The 23,416-nt window shown below is 37.8% G+C and overlaps 1 long non-coding RNA gene across 1 annotated transcript in view; it reads left to right on the top strand.

Moving 5' to 3' along the window:
• Positions 1-23,416, top strand: part of LOC134478577 (uncharacterized) — a 47,253-nt gene that overhangs the window by 8,931 nt on the left and 14,906 nt on the right. The gene's annotated exons all lie outside the window — the stretch shown is intronic.

Here is a 23,416-nt window from a genome sequence, read left to right on the forward strand (position 1 = left end):
TCAGCAGGAATCACCTACTCCTAATCTACAGAAGCAATGTCAGCTTCTCCTTTCTTGTTCATTTCCATTTGTTGCACATCATGCACATAATATTAAGTTGCAGTTTATGATATTTCATTGAAAGTTTCTTAGTGTTTGTGATAAGATAAAATCTTACTTCCAGAGACCAAAAGTATGCACTTATTGAGATACAGATCTGTAACAAAATGTGAGCTCCACTGGAGTCATGCCAAGTTGGTGACCATACTGTTTTATGCTGTAAATACTTACTGTCAAGGATAATGATTTTTGGTGATAGCAAGCAATCACTTTTGTCCTTTCAAAGCCTTTTAGAGCCCTTAAAATTGTAAATTACCCTATGTAGCTTGATTTCTTATCATTCCTCAAATGCCTAAGGGTCATGTTTTCTTACTTTAATGGGCTAAAATATGTTATGTTAAATATTATCTGTCAATAAAATGCAGTACCATATTTTGGAAAGGCATAGTTCATGATATACATAATATCCTATTTCTCATTCCATGAGAAAATCATTAATAAAACCACACTGCATACAAGAATAAAAGTTTAGCTGTAAGAGAGTACAAATGACTCAGACATGCAAGGTATAAATTAGTAGTGAAGAAACAAGTCTACTAGTTACAATGTCCAGATGGGAATGAATAACTGAATCATCCTTCATCAAAGCAAACAGCATCTTAATAAATTGTTGCATCATCTCTATTGATTTAATTTAGCTGGAAGATATCAGAAAATGATTATGACCTGAAAAAGTATCATTTCCTAATCTGATTAGTATTTGGGCTGTGAATCTTCTTTTTATTCTGTAGGTGAATTTACCTCTAAAATGGGCTTTAGACTACACACTACCACTCTTGGAAACCCAGGAGCTTCTCTTACTATTTCCAATAAAAATTTTGCTAACCTCTTCCTTTGGTTCACGACTTCATTCTTTAACGAAACAGAAGCTCTGTACATATGATATCATCTGTAGGATCCCCTGAGATAGAAGATTAATGGGGTGTAAGTCCCAATGGGGAGGTTTTTTTTTTTCCTCTTGAAATATGTTCTTGCTAAATTGCAATTCCATTTAGGAGATTATATTTGTGCTCTCTCTTTTTCACTGGATGACTTTATAGCTTTGTGTCTCTTCTGCCATTTCTCTGATGGTAGAATTGGAGAATAATATGCCTTATATAAAAATGGGAGCTTCTGCCACATGCATGCTAGCTACCATCAGAACTGTCCTGTGGGCCAAGAGAAACAGCAGCCAATCTCGCCGCAACAAGCCATAACAGAGAACTAACTGTACCGAGTGTGCGACCAGAAGAACTAGTAAGTTATGCCTTGAAAAAGCCCTCCCTGCGACCCACCACTTCTTGAGGAACCTGGAGAGCCCAGATGCCTGACACATCCCCCTACACTGTGGAACAACATGGGAAGCACCTGGGACCCCAAAAGTGACTTTATCAGAAGGAACCCAGGAAAATTTCAAGATGAAGCAGCAAAAGACAATCTCTGGCCTCCAGCCCAAACAGAACAAGTCCACGAGAAATGCAAATGGAGGAAAGTGGAAGTCCACACCTGAAATTTCTGATATGACGGCAACTGAGGTAAAGAAACTACTGCATGAGGCTGCAAATGAAAACAGGTCAGAAATAATATCTGAGGTAAAAGAAGAAAAGAAAACATAATAAAAGGCTTGCTGATTATATCTAAAGAAAACACAGATTTAAAAAAGAGCATAAGAGAATAAGGAAAACCTTGAATGAACAATATAGAGAAGAATTGTAGTGCATGAAACAGACTCACAGAGAAATCCAGGAAATTAAAAACTCCATTGAAAGCTGGCAACATCACTTGACAGAAACTGAAGAGAGACTTTCAGGCCTTGAAGACAAGATGGAAGCTAGCGATTGTGAAAGGAAAGAGCTCTTAAAAATAACAAGGAACCAGGAAATCACAATTCAACAGCTACAAGATGACACAAAGAAAAATAATGTAAGGGTGATAGGTGTCAGTGAAGAAGCAGAAATCAACACAAATGCGATACAAAGACTATGTACAGAAGTCATAGCAGAAAACATCCCAAGCCTGGGAAAAGGACCTGACATGCAGATAAGTGAGGCATACAGGACTCCAATCAAGATCCTAGAAACTCAGCACAGGAACAGAATATTAAAGGCTGTTGGAGAAAAGAAACGGATCACCTATAAAGGAAAACCCATCAGAATCATACCTAAAGAAAACACAGACTTCTCAACATAGATCACATCAAAAGACAGCTTGTAGTGAAGTATTTCAAGTGCTGAAAGGAAACCACTTCCAATCCAGATTGAAGTACTCTGCAAAACTATCTTTCAAAATTAATGGAGACAGAAAATACTCCCAGGACAAAGAACAACTGAAGGAATTCATGACCACCAAACCAACTCCACAAAGAGCGCTAAAGGACATTCCAGGGAAAGATGAAAATGACCACAGTCCCAACAACAGCAGCAGAGGGGGATCACCGAGCAGGGCAGGTAACTGAATGGAAGGGGAAAGTAGGGAGCCAACAGCAGGGGAAAGAAGCATGGCAGAGACCAACCAGTGCCTGCTGGCTGTAACCATTCATGTGGGTGGCCTCAATTCACTGATAAAAAGAAACACAGGCAGAGTGGATCAAGGAATAAGATCCATCAATATGCTTTACAAGAAATGCGTTAACTCAAAAGGAAATTCATAGACTGAAAGTCAAAGGAGAGAAAACAAAGCTTCATGTGACAGGAAACCAGAAAAAAGCAGGGGTAACTTGCCCATTAACTGCAGAATAGATAAGAAACAGACGTTTTTATATAATGGAAAGCTCCTCAGCATTAAGGAAGGACAATCACAAGGCTCTTGTAGGTAAATGGTTGCAACTTGTGATCATGCTCTTTCTTGAGTGAAATGGTTGTGACCCACCTAGGTGAACACCATGTTGTCTTACTGGTATAAAAAAACTGAAGGAGTTAGTGAGATCTAAAATGTACAGTAGGGGCTAGGGTATTTAGCTCAGCAGCATAAGTGCCTGCCTGGCGAGCACAAGGTCCAATCCCTGATACCAAAAAACAAAACATGTACAATAGATACTGTGAAAATGAAAGGGAAGGAAACATCTAAAAAGAGAAAGTGGTACCATTGGAAATTCCCTATAATCTTGTTTTAAGGTCCTGTGTCATTTTTATTGCTTTGTTTGTTTGGTTCTATTCTGTTCATTTGGTTTGATTTTATCATATCTTATGGCATGGGCAGCTATTTAGAAGATAACAAGATGTACTTTGGTAGTCATTGTTGATTTCCTGTTACCTTGTTTTGAATTCCTGTATCACTTTCTCTGTTTTATTTTGATTGGTTTTATTTTTTTCTGTTTCTTTTGACTTTATTAGGTCTGATGATGTGGGCAGGTATTTCAAAAATAACAAGAGGCATTATGGCAGCCATTGTTGATTTCCTATTATCTTATTTTGAAGTCTTGTATCACTTTTACTGTTTTGTTTCAAATGGCTTTATTGTTTTATCTGGCTTTATTCTTTTAAAAATAAAAAATAAAGAATGTGAGTCTTACCAGCCAATTTAAAAGAGCAGGGGCTGCTACTCTTAAATCTCAAGGTTTTACTGGTCTGATCCCGCACCTGCACAGGTGAGCATGCCCTTCGTCAGTTTCCTTTCCCATTTGGTCCCCCACTGGTGAGGAAGCAATTTTAGCTCTTGTTCCTTTCCACTAAGTCACCTGAGACTGAGAGCTCTTGGTCAAATAGTTCCATTAACTTGCATAAGCATTGTAAGGACAAGTCTCTTTCACTGCTAAGGCCTCTTAGCTCCAACTTTCTCTTATAGCTTTTGCTTTTCCCCCCAATTCTTTTTTTTTTTTTTTTTTTCGTCTTTTTCATTTTTATCGGTACCGGGGATCGAACTCACGACTGCCTGCTTGCAAGGCAGGCGCTTATGCCGCTGAGCTAAATCCCCAGCCCCTTCCCCCCAATTCCTGAAGGCATGTTTTACTAAAAAGCATAAACCCACCCTAGGAAAGTTTTTCATCCCAGTTCTCTCTCTGCCTGTAGGGTAGCAAGGGTTTGGAAAGTGGTAAGTTGCCCCTCCCTACATCCATTCACTACCTAGCAGGTGTCTGTCCCTTAGTCCCTTGTTACGCGAACCCAGAATGAAGTTGGCCTTCACATTCATGGGTCAGAAATCCTCTATTTGGAGGATACTCTAAAGAAGGCACACATCTCGCCACCCTAAAGGATTCTTGTGGGTGGATGAAACATTTCCATAGGATTCACCTAGTGTTTCCCATACCCTCTGACTTATCCCTGGGCTATAGTCTTAAAAACTAGATTTAATTCTTAAAATTTCAAAGAATGAATGAAAAAGTTTTAGTCCCAATCTGTCTCTCTTTGTGCGCTCAGGATAGGGCTGGAAACTAGGGAACATCTCTACTTCCCTCTCTCCTTTCTCCTGTCCCTCAGGAAGGTGGCCTAGATAGCAGCAGACTAATTGGTCTTTTCAGGTGAGGTCATCACAGCACAGATAATTTCACTGATAGAACAGGGACTCTATGAGTTTGATAACAGCTCTAAACAAAAGAGGTATTAAGGGAGCTGACAGCCAAAGCCCCTAGTCTCTAGAGAACTGCTTATTTCTTGCCATGATCTCTTTAGAACACATACCAAGATGGAAGCCAAATTCGATACTCTATTCTATATGGCTGCATAAGGAAAAGTCCATAGTTAATAGGAGCCAAAGGGTCACAGGATCACGAGGAAGGGGGCCCAGGTGCCTTTAACAGCAGATAATCTCCTTCTGGTCACTTCCTCAATCACCTCCAGCTTACTGCTGCTGACACTGGGCGAGGCCAAACTTAAAGGACACTTTAGGGATACAGAACAAGCAGGGATAGATGGGGATGCCTTCTCTCCACTTATTTCTTTTCAAAACAAGGAAGGAACTGGTCGATAGACATTGCAGTGGAGCAGATTGGGGCCTTGGTAGACCTTCTTTCCCACCTTTTGGAATACATACTTAGGAGGCTCCTTGGCCTGAGCACCCACAAGAAATAAAATGGTTGCCAAAGAAACATGTATGCATTACAACAAAGAGGACATTTACATGAAAAGAAAATAACAACAATAAATGGCTGTGGCTATCAAAGGAGGTCTGGCACAGTACTGTAACTAACAACCCCAAACGGTCTGTACTGTGGTAGCAACTAATCTACAAGAGTAAGGTAAACCATAGCCTAGGCCGCTTAAAAACAGTCCTTGCTTTTCCCGGCATAAAGAGTTTTCCTCTCTTTGTCCTTCTTACTCTTACTAATATTAACTTGCTACAAGAAATCTGTTATTATTTATCTAAAAAAGTGCTAATTGATGACCCACAGGGAAAGTTCTAACTAGCTAGACTATTTACAATTACAAACCTAAAACTATAAAAGGGTTGTTGTAGTTCAGCTTTGCCAATACATCTAAGAGTACACTCTGATTTAAAAAACCAATTGCTTTATGTGTTCTCTATGTATGTGTCTTTTGTTTGTCTGTTTAATCTGTATTAATTGAAAGAGTAGAATAAATTACTGTACAGTAGTTATGGCGACGGTCTAACGTGAATAATAAAACTCACCTAAACTATTACTGGATGAGGGCTGACAGGCTCAAGGCTTATGTAAGACTTGTGAATAAGAGCCTTGAAGTTTGATAATATAAAGGTTATATATGATCTAGATTAAGATGTATGTTTCTGTGTGTTAACTGTCAGGTACAAGCCTTCAAAAGTTCTACTTAAGTGGGTTTATAGATAAATAAACACTAAGATTAGCTCAAATGTGTGTGATTCGCATAGCTTAACACTAGGCTAGTTTAAATCAATTGGTAAAAGATATTTTTAAAGTTGGTGACATATTTCCCTCTAGATTATTACTCAAGATAATATAAAAAACTTGCTTTTATAAACGCAATGCCTATTGTCTATGTACAATAACAGAAGGGGTGTTTTTGGTTGAAGATAATATATATAATTTGAAAAAAGTGTTACCTGCTATGGTTTTGCTCTCATGAGTCATCAATGGTAATTCTTAAGATAAGTAAATGGGCACTCTTAGGCTTGGGGAGCTACTGGACAAAACCCCCCTCTGGCTGAAAAAGCAGCTGCCTAAATTAATTGGTTTTTCTTTATTGAGGGATGAATTATCTCTGTTCCCTCTCCCACCCAGTATTATGGTAGCATGACCCCAAAAATATTATTAGATAAATTATTATAATATACTTAAATTGGGTATAATTAAAAGGTTAAGCTTATTATATTTAAAACAATAAGGTTTTCTTAAGATATTCTTGGTTAAACTTACAAATCTAGCTTAAAAAGCAAAAGTTCTATATTTTACTAAGATAGTTTGTTCTGTTTTGCATTGTTAGGCTTTTGATTACTAAAAATTGAACTTCAAGAGTTAAAGATTATTTAAGTGTTGGCTTGTAAAATGTTTTAAATAATCAGTTTACAGTTCCTTAAATTAACAACTATCATCTTAGTTGATGATACAACCTATATATCTAGGCCTAAAGATACATCTAAAACCAAAATTTGCTGAATCTAAGCATTAAACTTTATAGAATTATGGTTACATCAATTTAAAACATGCAAAGTAACTAATAGGTGCTCTTTTTTTTAATACGATATATACCTAAACTTTAAGAAATTTAAAATGATCAAAATCTGGCTTCTCTTTAAATTTGGTCCTGCCATTTAAAACTTGATCTGGGCAAAGGTTATAGCTCAGAGGCACACAGTACCTGCCTGGCAAGTGGAAGGTCCCGAGTTTGATTCCCATATTAAAAAAAAAGTTATAAAACTTGATCTATACCTACTGGCATTGATTAAACAAATATCTTGTTATTATATAAATGAGATATAGTTATATACAGTGGTATCTTGGCTCACAAACTTAATTCATCCCATGATTCTGGAAATGATGGCCACATTCACGTTCGAGTGGGAAAGGGGAAGATGGTTGTGATCATGTTCATCACACAATGCACAGTTCCCAAACAAAATCAAATGCTTCTGTTTGTGAACCAAACTGTTCACAAAGGCATTTGTGAACAGAGGTACCACTGTATTGAGTAATAAGTCTATTTGTGGTCATCAACACTGCTTCCTAAATTTATAAGAGCTCTAAAGATGTTAATTTTTGGCAACATAGCTACAACCTGTAAAACTTGATAAAGGATCCAAAATTTTGCCTTAAAAGTTATGTAAATGTATACAAAAATTTTTATATAGCTGTGATGCTAATTATTAGTAACCTTATGATATATTAAATGTATTTATGTTTCCCAAGTGTGCAGGTCTTCCAAGATGCGAAAAAAAACAAACCAAACGAACAAAAAAACCTCCACTTTATACTTGTGACTCTCCAGCTACAGTATATTATTGTGGTAATCTTTCTTTCAGGCTCAAGCTCCTGACTTTCCCTTACTTGTGTTCCAGCTACTTGTGCTGAAATGTGCGTGCCAATCTAATATAAAACCAGTCAGATCAAATAGATAAGGTTTCAGGCTTATGCTTGTGTGACTGTTTATAATTGTGTTATATCAGAGGAACCTAAACACTGTGCAGTTCAGACAATGTCACTCTAATGATTAGAGACTAGGCATCAATAATCTGTAAAATCATTTATAGATGTCTATAAATGAATACATTCTACTTAAATGGCACTTTATTAAAAGATACATTTAAATAAGGGTTTATTTATAACATTTAATATTTTGTAATGAGTAAAAGGAACTGATTAAAAAGTTATTTTATACTAAAATAAGAATTTAAATGTATTTTTAGAGATAAACACAATATAATAATGTTATAATAAAATAATAATGTTGTAATATTAGACTATCTTCATGATTCTTATGCTAAATGCTATTCCTTGGTCTCAAATTTTCCCTGTAAATCTTTATAATTATCATCTGTTAACACTATACAAGTATTCAACTTCTAAAACCACCATAATAGATAAAAAAATAAAGGTTCCATGGTCTTACTTTATATTTCAAAGTGTTTGATATTCAGGTAAGATTGGGATAGTTAAACGTACTGCTCTCATGGCAATGCTGGTATTACTGATCTCCTGGGTGTTCAACAACTGAGGCTTACAGACTAATGTTAAAAAGATATCTGGACTAAAAGAACAGTCAATATGTTGACCTCCAAGGTCAACAAGGACCCAGGGCATAAGGGGACAGCTCTAAAAAGATCCTACAACTCTGTTGAGTCACCCAACATCCTGACCAAGAAGAAGATGGTTGGGCCCTAGAGGATGGAGTCAACCAATTATGCAAAAAAGGAGGTTCACCAGAAGTGAAAACATCTCCCATGCTTCTACAGGAAGCCATATGGTCAAGCAAGACTGTGACTCATCCTAGCAGATGACACTGATAGTGGAGCAAAGAGGCTTCACACATGGTACCAAAGTAACCCTGAAGGACCTTAACTGACTCTCATATATAGGGCAAGAGCTTAATTTTGATTAACAGTCCCACTTTAACTTAGTCTTAAACACCTAGCAGAAAAGTATAACCAAAATGATTTATAAAAGAGTAACAGTAATATAGTTTAGATATAAAAAGAGGGCTCCAATCATAGCACTGACCTGATAGCAGTCTCTTGCTACACTTGTAGCTTCTTACTGTCTGGTTCAATGAGTCTAAAAAGCCACTCTAGCAGCTCAGGAAAAGTACTCTCTTTAGCTCAAATAAACCTTCAGAACAACAGAAACTTAATCATTTTATGTCCAAAACTAGAAGCACTTACACAGTAGTAAATTAACCTTTTTGTCTTTGTATAAATAATTAACTTCAGGCAAATGAAGACCTTAAAACAATCAAAAGAAAAGTTAGGCTTTTAGATAACCCCTGTGAGTAGGCAGGTCTAAGATTCAGCTGGTTACAATCTCTACTCTAGTCCCTTAAGGACAATGTCTGGACTTGGCTCCTTCCCTTACTTCCCTCAATCTGTCTCTCATGCTGGTTCTTATGTTTGGGTCATGCATTAAAATTTGTTTCTTCCTACCTAGAGTTGGTCAAACTCCAAATGTTCATGCCTACAGAGCCAATGATGCATGTGCTGGACTCCTTTTAGCAGGGTACTCTAGACTGACTCTCTGAAGAGTCCATAACTGGTACACTCCCACATGACTTCTATCCACAGCCTCTTAGATTAGCTTTCTGGAGAAAATCATGGACTGTGGTCTTACCTATATCAACCTGTCTCATCTTGAAGCAGCTAGATTTTGTCTTCACCCTTGTTTCCATAACAAGTTAGGGATACTTATTTGAGAGGGGGGTGGCAGATGTAGGAAACAGTTTATTGAGGTAGTTTTTGAGTAAGGCAGGTAGCTAGCTGAAGATCTGTGATAGAGTTGGGTGACCACTCACATAGATAAAAATTTAAATTAGAATTGACAGTGAAGTAGGACTTTGGGAAAAGCAGGAAGTTCCCTCAGGCAGCATGGAATGTAGCCCACTCCCTACTAAAAGGGGGGTATGCCACTCCCTATTAAGCCTTGAGTTCTGAGGAACTTAAAATGCAAAATAAGCAGGTTTTTTCCTCTAAAAATGTCAAATTCCTTTAAACTCTACTTGTTGAAGAATTCTGTTAGAGAGCCTGAGTCCCATTGGTGGTTTAAATTCACAGAGCCACCTGGGATAGGTGGCCATTAAACAATTGAGCAATTATTGTCCTTGCTTATCTATAAGTAGCTCTGAACTGAGGGGCCATGCAGCTACCCCATTGGAACCCCTCCTGATAATCAAGGAGGTGTTCTTATTTCCAATATCCACCCCCACACACAATGGATTTTAGATTTGTAGCTTGCAACAGCAAAACAAAAAACAAAACAAAAGGCTCCAAAATACAATTAAATTCCTAGAATTAAGGCACTGGAACCCTGGTGTTCGGTCAGATCTTTTATCAAAAAAGAATCCAAACCTTTCTTTTACCAGCCAAGCTGGTAAATACAAGTTGTCATGGTAACAGAATGTATCAATTTATAGGAGGAATGACGTTCTTCATCTAACTAGGTGTTTATCTCCTTTAAACGGGGAGATATTGTTGTAGCTGAAATTCATTGTATTTCTTTCAAATCTGCATTAGAAACAATCATTCCCTTTATTTCATACAGAAATATACAGGCACAGAGGCTCTCAAAAGAGAAAATAAAAATCACCGGTAAAAGAACTGGTGCATAAATAAAAAGGCATAAAATGAAAATGAATCCTATAATATAAATCTATTGGCATACAGTGAAAGGATGGGAGAGTGGAAATCATATAATATAATATCTCCTTTACCTACAGCAGGAGATATTTTTCTTCAGTAGTATTAGTAACTCTTTTTGATGGAATGATCAAGGCCAGAATGGCTTCCTGGAAGTTGAGGTGACTTGCTAACAGGGGTGATGTCACCACCATGGATAACAGCACAGACCCTTGTTAGCCTACAGATGCTTAATAGAAATGCAGAAAAAGGCAATGCCAAACTCAACAAGCAAGCATTCCCCTACTATCTGTACTACAGCCATTGCTGAGAGACACATGGACAGGCTAATTTTCTAGGGAGTATTTTAAGTCACAGCTCTACACAAGAGGTGGTCTGAAGTTCATTTTAGGTTAAAGTAACCTATGGGAACATCTTTTCTTTACTTTTCTTATCTTTCCAGGGGAAGATCATTTCTCTACTTCCCAAAAATGAGAGACAGAGACAGCAGACAGACAGACACACACACACACACACACACACACAGACTCAGAGATACAGAGACACAGAGATAGAGACTCAGAGATACAGAGACAGAATGTTTTATAACCTAGAATGTTGAGGTCTCAATAAAGCCCTTGTCCAGGTACTTAATATAATAATAATTCAAACAAAAATACAAACAGTTTCAAGACAAATAAAGAATTCTTTAAATTAAACAATAAGAACATAAACAATCTGATTTAAAAATGGGGCAAACACCAGAACAGACTTCTCACTGAAGATACACAGATGGCAAAAAGCATATGAAAAGATGCTCAGCATCAGATGTTATTGGGGAACTGCAAATTAAAGCAACGATGGGATATCGCCCATACCTCTCGGGATGATAAAACCCACCACTCAGTGCTGAGGAGAATGTGGACAGACAGCCACTCTCATGAACTGCTGTTGGGAATGTGCAAAGAGATAGACACTTGGGAAAAGTTTGACAGTTTCCTACCAAATGAAATATTATACTTTTTTTTTTATCTTTTTCATTTTTATCGGTACCAGGGATCGAACTCACGACTGCCTGCTTGCAAGGCAGGTGCTTATGCCGCTGAGCTAAATCCCCAGCCGTGAAATATTATACTTTTACCACACAATTCAGCAACTGCATTCCTTAGTACTTACTCAAAGGAGCTGAAAACGTGCTAGCCACACAAAAACTCTAAGCAGATGTTTATGGTTACTAAATTTATAACTGTTCTAATTTGGAAGAGACCAAGGTATGCTTTACCAGGTGAGTAAGTAAATAAACTATGGTACATCCAAATAATGGATATTATTCATTGCTAAAAAGTAATGAACTATTAAACCAAGATATGGAGGAAACTTAAATGCATATTACTAAGTTAAAGACACCAATCTGAAAGGACTACATATTGGATGGGTCCAACCAACTATATGACATCTGGAAAAGATATATAGATAGATAGGTAGATTAGATAGATAGATAGATAGATAGATAGATAGATAGATAGATGTCATGTAATCCATATGTCAGTGTTTTGAGGCAGGTATGACTATCATACCTCTTTTATACAATGAAAGTTCAAAATGGTTACATACTGTTCTCAACACAGAGCAAGAGGCATGGATTGTAAACACAAATCAGTCGGGTTCCAAACCTGCTCCTAGCAATTGTTAACCTCTCTGGAGGACACATTTTACCTCCCGCCCTGCCTGAAGTCCGTTCTGTATCATCTAAAAAGTAAGATGGGTCATTATTTAGGAATGTATTCAAATTATGCCCCTAGATGTTCAAAACAGCAATGTGAGGGACATACAAATTAACAGCAGCCTAATATTTACAAGAAACTTGGTTGAGATATCTGTTTTTAAGGGGGACTGTTTAAGTGCCATAAACCCAAAGATACAAGGATATCAGTGAACTGAAGCATAAAAAACAAAAACATGAACAAACAAACAAAAAACAAGGCAGAACATAACCAAATCACTGTGAAAAACACAGCATATAGAAAAAATTAAAAGTGAGAATTGGAGATTTTTCATAGATAATAATACATATAAGCTCAAAAGGGAAAAGACTGTAGACCTAGAATCTATAACTTTTGTGTACTTCTCAAAAACAATAGAGAACTTTACCAGAAAGATAGAATAAACATGCTTTTCTGATTCTTCCCATTAAGTACACTGAGAAATCATGAACATTATACATAAAGCAAACTTAAGATGACTGTGAAATGTACAAAAAGGAACACACTGCTAGGAACCTTAGGGATAGGAACCAAGGGATAACACAGGAGTAAGTTCCCCAGGTTTTCTTTTTGTCTCATCTTTCAATCTGATACTCGCAACTGCAAAATAAATTCCACTGAAAAAGCACAAGAAAAGTCTGCTTTCTCTAGCTAAAGAAACAAAAAAGAAGAAGCCTCACAAGATGAAAAAACACTTACACACAACTACACCAACTAAACACAGCAGAAAACAACTGTGATCCTGCCCCTGCCCAAGCTAACAAGGCCAAGAAGAAAACTCAGACATCTATCTTTAAGCAAACAATAAAAATCATGATCCAGCAAAATGCTATTAAAAAGGGCTCACCTTAAATATTACAACATGGCTAGGCTAAAAAGAAAACAACTGAAAAAAAGAGTTAAAAAAGTGCAAGTGTCTACACTAACAACAGATGAAATAGACTTCAGAGCAAAGCTCACTAGAGACAAGGAGGGACACTGCATATTTGTGAAAGGATTCACTTCCCAAGAAGACATCATGATCCTAAGTATCTGTGTATCAAGCAACAGAACCTTGAAATACATAAAATGAAACACAATAGAGCTGAAAGAAAATAAGCAATCTACAATGTAGCTTATATCTTCCACAATCCACTCCCAGAAACTGCTAGAAAATCAGTCAAGGTATAGAAGAAACAAACAACATAATCACTCAACAGGATCTAATTGACACGTATAGCACTTTTCTGTCAATTTTTAATTTTTAAAAATTTTTTATTTTTAATAAAACCAACCACAACAGTGAAAGCCAATACAGTACTTCAAAACAAGAAAACAGGAAATCAACAGTGACTACCATAATACATCATGTTATATTCTAAATAGCTGCCCATGCCATCAGATATAAAAAAATAAAACCAAACCAAACAGAATAGAACCAAGCAAAACAAAGCAATGAAAATTTCAAGTGCTTCAAGGACTTTAAAACAAGGTAATAGGGAATTTCCAATGGCTACCACTTTCCCTTTTTAGACATTTCCTTCCCTTTCACTTTCGCAATATCTATCATACATTTTCTATTTTGTTTTGTTTTCAGTACCAGGGATCGAACTTGTAACCCTGTGCTCTCCAGGCAGGCACGTAGGCTGCTGAGCTCAACTGTATATTAACTCCTTCAGTTTTTTATACCAGTAAGACAACATGGTGTTCACCTATGTGGGTCACAACCATTTCACTCAAGAGCATGATCACAAGTTGCAACCATTTACCTACAAGAGCCTTGTGATTGTCCTTCCTTAATGCTGAGGAGCTTTCCATTGTATAAAAACGTCTGTTTCTTATCTATTCTGCAGTTAATGGGCAAGTTACCCCTGCTTTTTTCTGGTTTCCTGTCACATGAAGCTTTGTTTTCTCTCCTTTGACTTTCAGTCTATGAATTTCCTTTTGAGTTAACGCATTTCTTGTAAAGCATATTGATGGATCTTATTCCTTGATCCACTCTGCCTGTGTTTCTTTTTATCAGTGAATTGAGGCCACCCACATGAATGGTTACAGCCAGCAGGCACTGGTTGGTCTCTGCCATGCTTCTTTCCCCTGCTGTTGGCTCCCTACTTTCCCCTTCCATTCAGTTACCTGCCCTGCTCGGTGATCCCCCTCTGCTGCTGTTGTTGGGACTGTGGTCATTTTCATCTTTCTCTGGAATGTCCTTTAGCGCTCTTTGTGGAGTTGGTTTGGTGGTCATGAATTCCTTCAGTTGTTCTTTGTCCTGGGAGTATTTTCTGTCTCCATTAATTTTGAAAGATAGTTTTGCAGAGTACTTCAATCTGGATTGGAAGTGGTTTCCTTTCAGCACTTGAAATACTTCACTGCAAGCTGTCTTTTGATATGATCTATGTTGAGAAGTCTGTGTTTTCTTTAGATATGATTCTGATGGGTTTTCCCTTATAGGTGATCCGTTTCTTTTCTCCAACAGCCTTTAATATTCTGTTCCTGTGCTGAGTTTCTAGGATCTTGATTGGAGTCCTGTATGCCTCACTTATCTGCATGTCAGGCCCTTTTCCCAGGCTTGGGAAGTTTTCTGCTATGACTTCTGTACATAGTCTTTGTATCGCATTTGTGTTGATTTCTGCTTCTTCACTGACACCTATCACCCTTACATTATTTTTCTTTGTGTCATCTTGTAGCTGTTGAATTGTGATTTCCTGGTTCCTTGTTATTTTTAAGAGCTCTTTCCTTTCACAATTGCTAGCTGCTATCCTGTCTTCAAGGCCCGAAAGTCTCTCTTCAGTTTCTGTCAAATGATGTTGCCAGCTTTCAATGGAGTTTTTAATCTCCTGGATTTCTCTGTGAGTCTGTTTCATGCACTACAATTCTTCTCTATATTGTTCATTCAAGGTTTTCCTTATTCTCTTATGCTCTTTTTTAAATCTGTGTTTTCTTTAGATGTGATCAGCAACCCTTTTATTATGTTTTCTTTTCTTCTTTTACCTGAGATATTATTTCTGATGTTTTCGTTTGCAGCCTCATGCAGTAGTTTCTTTACCTCGGTTGCCGTCATATCAGAAATTTCAGGTGTGGACTTCCACTTTCCTCCATTTGCATTTCTCATGGACTTGTTCTGTTTGGGCCGGAGGCCAGAGATTGTCTTTTGCTGCTTCATCTTGAAATTTTCCTGGGTTCCTTCTGATAAAGTAACTTTGGGGGTCCCAGGTGCTTCCCATGCTGTTCCACAGTATAGAGGTGGTGGGGTGTGGCTCAGGCTGCTCCAGAAACTTGCTTTTTTTCCAAGACACAACTGGCTGGTCTTCCTGGCCAGGGCTGCCTACCTTAGGGAGAGTCTTTGCCCTGCGTGCATGTGAGGGCTGGTTTGGATTCTTTTTCTAACACTTTTATTTTGAGATGAGCTCGTGCTCAGTTGCTAAGGCATCCAGCCTGGGCTCAAATTTTGGACTGTCCTGTCTCAGCCTCCCTGAGTCCTGAGATTACAGCTGTGTGACACCACGCTCAGCTAGAAAAGCAGTATTTCTTAAACTATCACTTACAATGATAAAAAAAAATGAAATACTTATAAGTAAATCTGACAAATGATGTGGTAGAACTGTATACTGGTAAGTACAAACCTATTTAGTGAAATTAAAAAGGACCTAAATAAATGGAGAGATATGAATTGTTTCTATGTAAGATGACACAGTATTGTGAAGATCTCACTTCTTCTCAAAACAATCTTTACATAATTCCAACTCAAATCCTAGCAGGCTTTTCTGCAGAATTTGATAACCCAATTCTAAAATACATACTTAAATGCTAAAGACAAAAATAGAAAATCAAGTGAAAAAGAAAAAATGGAAAATGACATTTTCTAATTTTAAGGTTCAATATAAAGCTGCAATAATTAATAAATATATAGTGTGGCATTAAGATAGACAATAAATTTAGCAGAACAGAAAGTTCAGATGTACATCCATGTACATCAAATATAGTTGACTATATTTGATAAAGGTACAAAGGCAATTGAACAAATGGTGTTTTTTAAGCAAAAGATGTTGCAATAATTGGATATCCATGTTTAAAAAAAAAGCCCCACAAGACTTCAACTATACCTCACACTATTTATAAAAATTAACTAATTATGGCACATACAGCTATATATGAAATCTAAAATAATAAAAGTGTTAGGAGAAAATGTTTGTGACTCTTGGTTATACAAAAATTCACCAAAGGCATGATTCATATCCAAATGGATAAACTGGTTTTAATAAAAATCAAACTCTTTTGCTCTTCAAAAGACACTATTAGAGAAACAAAAAAGCTGTACACCAGGAAAAAAGAATGTGCTAATAATATATCTGAAAAAACCTCTTGCTTTTATAACATATATAGTATTCTCAAAGGTCAATCAGAAAATAAATGACTCACTGAAAAAGTAAGGACAAAACATTTGAATAGGTTTATAGCAAAGAAGATAGATGGATGGCAGATAGGTACCTGAAAGAAACACTCAACCTCATATGTCCTTATTTCCAACGGAGAGGATTTCTAGTCCTATGTAATGCATTAATCAAGTATGAAGTAAAATAAGACATTTTCAGATACTTAAACCTCAACATATCTACGTCCGAGCGACCTTTCTCAGGAAGCTACTGATGTATGTACAGCACATGAAAATGAAATGAAACAATGAACCAAGAAAGAGAAGGGTGCGGGTTGTAGGGGATGGGAGCTCTCATGGAGAAAGAGAGGAGAAACATGTGCTTTGGACAGAGGTGCAGCATCTGCGTAGACAGCAGGCAGATTGGGTAAAGTCAAGAAATGGAAAAAGTGGGCTTTCCAAGAAATGCTGTAGGTTAACCAAAATGCTTCTCACCCCAAGATCAGACCTCTACAAGGTTACATGGAAGTCTATGGAGCAACAGACCAACATAAGCTTTCTGTAACGTGTTATACCATAAAATCTAAGACTGCATTTCCCCCCCTGATTTTTGCAGATGTTCTCCCCAAAGATCTTATTAATTTTGGTCAAGGAAAGAGTCTCTGTCTCACCCAAATCAAAATTTAATGCAAAGCTTCATGGTGGTAGGGGGAGCAGCAAAAATTGGTATGTATGTAAAAGTGGCATCAACATAGAGGGTAAATATTTAATAGGCTAAACTTTCTCTTTTTTTGGTCAAAAAACTTGTTACATAATAGGTTGTAAGTTCACTTTCCTTTACTTTAACAAAATACCTGAGTCTGGTTGACTTATTAAAGAAAATATCCATTCAGCTCACAGTTTTAGAGGTCAAGGTGCAAATGGCATGGCCTGAGCTTTGGAGAGGAGCCCCAGGATATCTTAGTAGATGGCAAGGCCGAGGGAGAGACTACATAGTGATACAAGAGCCCAGGGACTAGTGGGATCAGTGACCCAGGAGTGGTGCACCACTATGCTACACTTGTTGTCCTTTTTTATTTTTAATTCTGAAACATGCTCTCAACTATGTTGCACAGGATAAGCTTCAAACCTGAAATCCTCTTGCCTCAGCCTCTTGAGTAGCTGGGATTAAAGGCATGTCCTACAATGCCTGGACACTTCCTCTTTTATGACACTTCCCTGCCCTTAACCATAAGGTGCCATGAGAACTATATCCATTTCTTTCATGGGCAGTGTCCATGATGACCTAAATCTTTTCATTGGATTCCATCCTTTACAGGTTCAGGCCCCAAGTCTCAGAGAGTCCAAATTACTTCCCAATTCCACCATGCTAAATACCAACTTTCCACTATATGAAAGCCTGGGGGACACAAAGGGCATCCAAACCATACCAATTAACTAGAAAACTTAAGACACAGTAGGTGCATCCTTAAAAATATATCCTGTGAGCCTCTCTACCATAGTTCAGACACTTCAAAAGGATAAAGCTCAAAAACCTATAGCCTGGAAAGTATTCTTCATAACTCTCTAGAATCAAAAGTAATAATACTCAATGTACTATTTGATTTATTTTTCTATGTGAAGTGTGCTCCTGGAGGTTGAACCCAAAGCTTTCACACTTAATTTCATTCGATGCCTTTTTTTTTTAAAAGAAAATTTAATTTTGAGACAGGGTTGCTCTAAGCCACAAAGTTGCCCATGCTGGACTTGAACTTGCCATCTTCTAGCCTCAGCCTCCCTGAGCACTGATCTTATAGGCTTTGCATGCCTACTATTTGATTTTTGAGTGAATGAGTAGAGATATGGCACTAGTAACCTTGATAATACGATAGCCATATCTTTGTTCCATGATCCTACAGAGACAGTTAAGGATCAGAACTGACTCTATAATCTGCAGGTCACACGAGTCTCGGGGTTACATTGAACCTTTCCAAGGCAAAATTTAGAATCACATTAGTAACTGCACCACTAGAGGGAGTTTAAGTGGTTACTTAGAGTAAGGGAAAACAGGAGCCACTACAAGGCTTTTCTCCCTGCAAGGGGCCACATTGGCTGCTGTAAGTTATTTCAAAAAATTATTGCAGTATTAGTGTGGTTAGTGTGGATTCCCTGTTTCTTTTCAACACTGCAAGTGTTCATTTTCAAGTGATTAAAATACTTCCTAACACAGTGCCTGCCTGGTAAACTCAAGGTCATGAGTTCGATTCCTGTACCAAAAACAAGCAAGCAAACAAAAACAAAAACCTACCTATATAGCATAGTGTTTTTAGACAAGTGTGATAGCATACACCTGTAATCCCAGCACTCTGGAAGACTGAGTCAAGAGGAACACAGTGACTGGGCAAGACAATGACTTTGTAAGACTGTGTCGAAAATTTAAAAAAAAAAATTCTAAAAGGGCTGAAGATGCAGCTCAGTTGAAAGAACTGAGGTTTAGTACATTATTACAAAAAGCAACACGTGCACACAACCCAAAACCAACAAACATCACAGTGCTTTTTCTCTTTTTGTTCTAGGAGATGCAACCCTGAGTTTAGCACTTATATCATACTAATGATACGTTTCCCTTCAATTATGTGTTACTTAACATAGCACTGTATGTTTTGTTAAGAACTTAGCCTTTCAGGCCAGTCAGATGGTGTTTTTTACCTTGCCCTGCCACTGTGTATTGTGTGATCCTGGACTATGGTATCACTATTCAAAGGCTGGAGTTTTTCATCTGTATGTGGGGCACAGCGTCTCATAGGAGTAAATTAGATCACATAGGCAACACACCTCAAGTGTGCAACTAGATTTTGGAAGATGATAGTTTTTCTAGTGGACACACTGGGACATAAAGCTAGTAGTTTACCAAGAATTAATCCCTCTTCCCAAGCTCAAAGCTCTGCAGCAACTAAATGCTGATGCCCATCAAGGGGCAACCAGGTCATCTGACCACGCGGTAAAGCCATGGCTTATTTCTGTAGCCAGCCCCAGGGAAGGGACAGGAAATCCATTTACAGAAATCAATAATCAGGAGCCCATGTCACTTGCAAGACCCATCCACATTTTAATAAAGACAGCCCCAAAGGCCATGCAAGTGACCACACGTCAATGTTTTTTGTTTCAGGGTTCTGTATTTTCTTAGGATAGCCCCTGAATTGTGCAACTATCACCACTACCAAATTTTAGGATATTCGTGCCATCCCCCCAAAAATTATCAGACCCATAATTAGTCTCCAATTTCTCCCCAACCACTGAAAAATTTCAGTCTGCCACCTGTCTCTGTGGCTGCCTATTCTATGTATTTCAAATAAATGGATTTGTACAATATGTGAGTGATCTCTTGTATTTGGCTTTTCCCGCTTAGCATGTTTCCACAGTGCACTCATTTTCAAGCATTAGGCATCAGCATTTCATTCCTTTCTATGAATGAATATTATTATATAGATATGAGTTTTGTTTACTCGTTTGGTCTTTGGTAGACAGTCTTTCCTCTTTTTGGTTTTAGGAATCTTGCTGCTATCAGCACGTGTGTTTTTATTTTTGTGTGGAAATATTTTTGGTTCTCTTTCATACATACCTAGGAATGGAAATGCTGGGTTATGTTTAACTTTTTGAGGAGCTGCCAACTATTTACCAAAGCCACTGTGTCATTTTACAGTGCTGTTAGCATTACTTGAAGGCTTTAATTTCTCCATTATCTTTAATGACACTTGTTACTATTTGTCTTTTTTTTTTTAATAATTAGCAACCTCTTGTTATAAAGTAGTAATTTCTTAAGATGGGGTGCCCTACCACTGAGCTACATCAACAGGACCTTTAAAAATTTGTGTAAAGGGGAGAACATGGCGGATAGAGAGCAGCAGCTATGGAGGCTCTCTGAGATACCCTGCTTAGAGTCCAGGAATGGTGCGGTGCGAGGAGTCCTAATCAGGGGGAGGTGTACCCTGCCGACTCAGGAATGAACTAAGCTAAGAGAAACCAACTGGAAACACAATCCCGGTGCTGTAACAGGAACAGAGAAGGTCTCAGCGCGAAAGCTGGAGCCTGCGCTGCTGGAAGCCTCGATTTGAATTTCCTGCTGCCGCTGCTGCTTCTGAATCAGCACAGCAGGGAGAGAAACATGCCAAAACTCTGAGAGTGGGAACCCGCGAACAGAGGTGAGAGCGGGACTGGCAGGGAGCCCTGCATTGACCTGTGGTGAGTGAGCGGAATGGGGACCCTTCCATACAGTAGGAGGCTTCAGCAAAGGACATACTGGGACCAGGCAGACTTGCCGGAACAGGCCACTGCAGTGACTTTAGTCGCATATTCCCCTCTCAAGCGGGATTGGTGGGGAGTGCCTGGCCTGGGTGACGCCACTGACTAAGACCCAGTAATCTAGCCCAAACCAGCTCCCAGCGCCTGGAGGTGCACCCTAGCAGTGAAGCCTTTGGTAGGTTGACCTGGAGGGGCGGGCCCAGTAGAGGCTGCCCAGGTCTATGTCTCCCTAATTCAAACAAACTATAACAGACAAAGAGAAAAAAAACTGGGCCTCCTATACTTGCTTGTATGGAAGGAACAAAAAGTATGGGAAGAGGAAGCAACAAGAAAGGGTCCTCAGTCCCCAATCCTGAGAACACTGATCCAGGAAAGGTCAATGCAGAGGAGAATGAGGAAAGAAAACATGCAATATCAGACACGGCACCAACAGACATAAAGTGCTATCTCCAGAGCCTCATAGATGAGTTCAGAAGCGAAGTATTTAACGAAATAAAGCAAGATATAAGTAGAATAGTTAGAGAAATGCTAAGCACCACCCAAGAAAAAACAGATGGTGGGATGGAAGAACAGAAAAAAAGGGGAGAATTATTTGATGGAGAAAATAGAGAAAACATAGAATACATGAAGCAGGTTCAAAGAGATTACCAGGAAACTAAAAACTCCATCGAGAGCTGGCATAACAGCTTGAAAGAAACTAAGGATAGATTATTTGAACTAGAGGGCAGATTTGTAATGTGGGAGCATGAAATAAAAAACTTCTTAAAAATAACAAGAAAACAAACAGCCATAATACAAAGGCTAGAAGATGATAAGAGGATCTGTAACTTAAGAATTAAGAACATAAAAGAAGAAGTGTAGTCCAAACAAATGGACTACAAAAGCTATTCACAGAAATAATCCAAGAGAATTTCCCTAATTTAGCAAAAGGTAAAGATACTCAGATGTATGAGGCATACAGGACCCCAGCCACCTACAACCCAAACAGAGCTATACCCAGGCATATAATAACCAAAATTCCAGAAATCCAATATAAGAACAGAATATTAAAATCCGTCAGAGACAAGAAACAGATCACTTACAAGGGAACACCCATCAGAATTACAGCAGATTTGTTGGCACAAACCATCAAATCATGAAGAGCATGGGGGGAAATAATTCAAGCTCTGAAAGATAATAACCTCCAGCCAAGATTGATATATCCTGCACAACTGTCCCTAGAAATTGATGGAAAAACAAGGTGCTTCCAGGATAAAGAGGAACTAGAGGAATTTGCAACCACCAATTCAACTCTACAGAGAATACTACAGGATATTCTAAAAAAGGAAAATACCAAGATCCCAGAAACAGTGGCAGAGAGGCCACAATGAATGGAGCAAAAAGCGAGATGAAGAAGACAAACCGACAACAAACAACAGAAAAGAACTCAACAGAAATGAGGCAGAGAAGATTGGATGGTAGGAACAGCTATTTTGAAGAAAACAAGACATCATAATAGCTAGTGCTGATTTAATTATCATCTTGTTTGGAAGTCCCATCAAGCTTTTATTCTTCTGTCTCCATCGGTCTTAACAGGTTGTATCTTATTGGATTTCATTATATGTGATAATATAAGCAAAAACTTTTATAGACAAGGAGATTATATAAAAACCATTGTTCATTTTCTGATAGTTGGTTCTAAATACCCTGTAATACCGTCATTCTATTGAATGGTTTTACATTGTCTTGATATGTTTGGTGCTACAGTATACAAAGTTATACTCAAAGATTTCAAACTACTTGTATGTCAGGATATCTTGTGGTGAAGCACTATTTTGCTTAAATGGTTATGCTTTGACCTGTGCTATTTTGTTGTTATGCCCTCTTTTATCTCAATCTCCTTTTTTAATTATTTACTTTTTATTTTTATTTTTTTGTCTTTTCCCTTTTTACTGGTACCAGGGATCGAACTCACGACTGCCTGCTTGCAAGGCAGGTGCTTATGCCGCTGAGCTAAATCCCCAGCCCCCTATTTTTATCTTTTTAATTACGGGAAAAATAAAAAATAGCAGGATATATTATAGTAACCCACTTTGATTTCCTATTAACTTGATTTGAAACCCTCACCATCTTGTTTTGACTGATTTTCCCCTATTCTGCTTTGCCTGATAGTACCAAGTTTGAAAGTATAGGCAACAACTGTGAAGACAATCAGATGATGACGCCCATTCTGGTTGACTATTATCTTCTTTTAAAGTCCTGTAATGTCTCCAATGTTTTGGTTTTATTCTTTACTGTTTTGTTCAATTTTATTATAACTGATGATATAGGCAATTCTTTTTAAGATAGCAAGAGGCAGTATGGTAACCATTGTTGATCACCTAGTATTTTGTTTTTTCACATTATCTATTATGTCCATCCTTTTGATTTGACTGATTCTGTTCTGTTATGTCACATTTGGTTTTACTCTCTTCAAAAAAAAAGTAATAAGAACTGTGGGAGTAATAAAACCCAAAATATGTAATTGTCATTGTACAAAAGAGAGGAAAAGAAAGTGCTCAAAGGATATAACTGCATACATATTTAAGTGTATAAAGATAGATAACCATATTACTGAGTTCTGTTGGATCATTGAACAAAACTGTTTGCAGTCTGTTTGAAAGTCCACTTTATATGCTTTAATTTTGTAACCTGAACAACTATTTCTAAGATAACAACATGTGATCTATTAACTACTTATTCCCTACTGTTTATTCTTTCTAAAATTCTGTATAAC

The sequence above is a fragment of the Cavia porcellus genome, unplaced genomic scaffold (genome assembly GCF_034190915.1).
Source record: "Cavia porcellus strain 051 isolate PalLab524CR breed Dunkin Hartley unplaced genomic scaffold, mCavPor4.1 scaffold_13, whole genome shotgun sequence".
Lineage (NCBI taxonomy): Eukaryota > Metazoa > Chordata > Mammalia > Rodentia > Caviidae > Cavia > Cavia porcellus.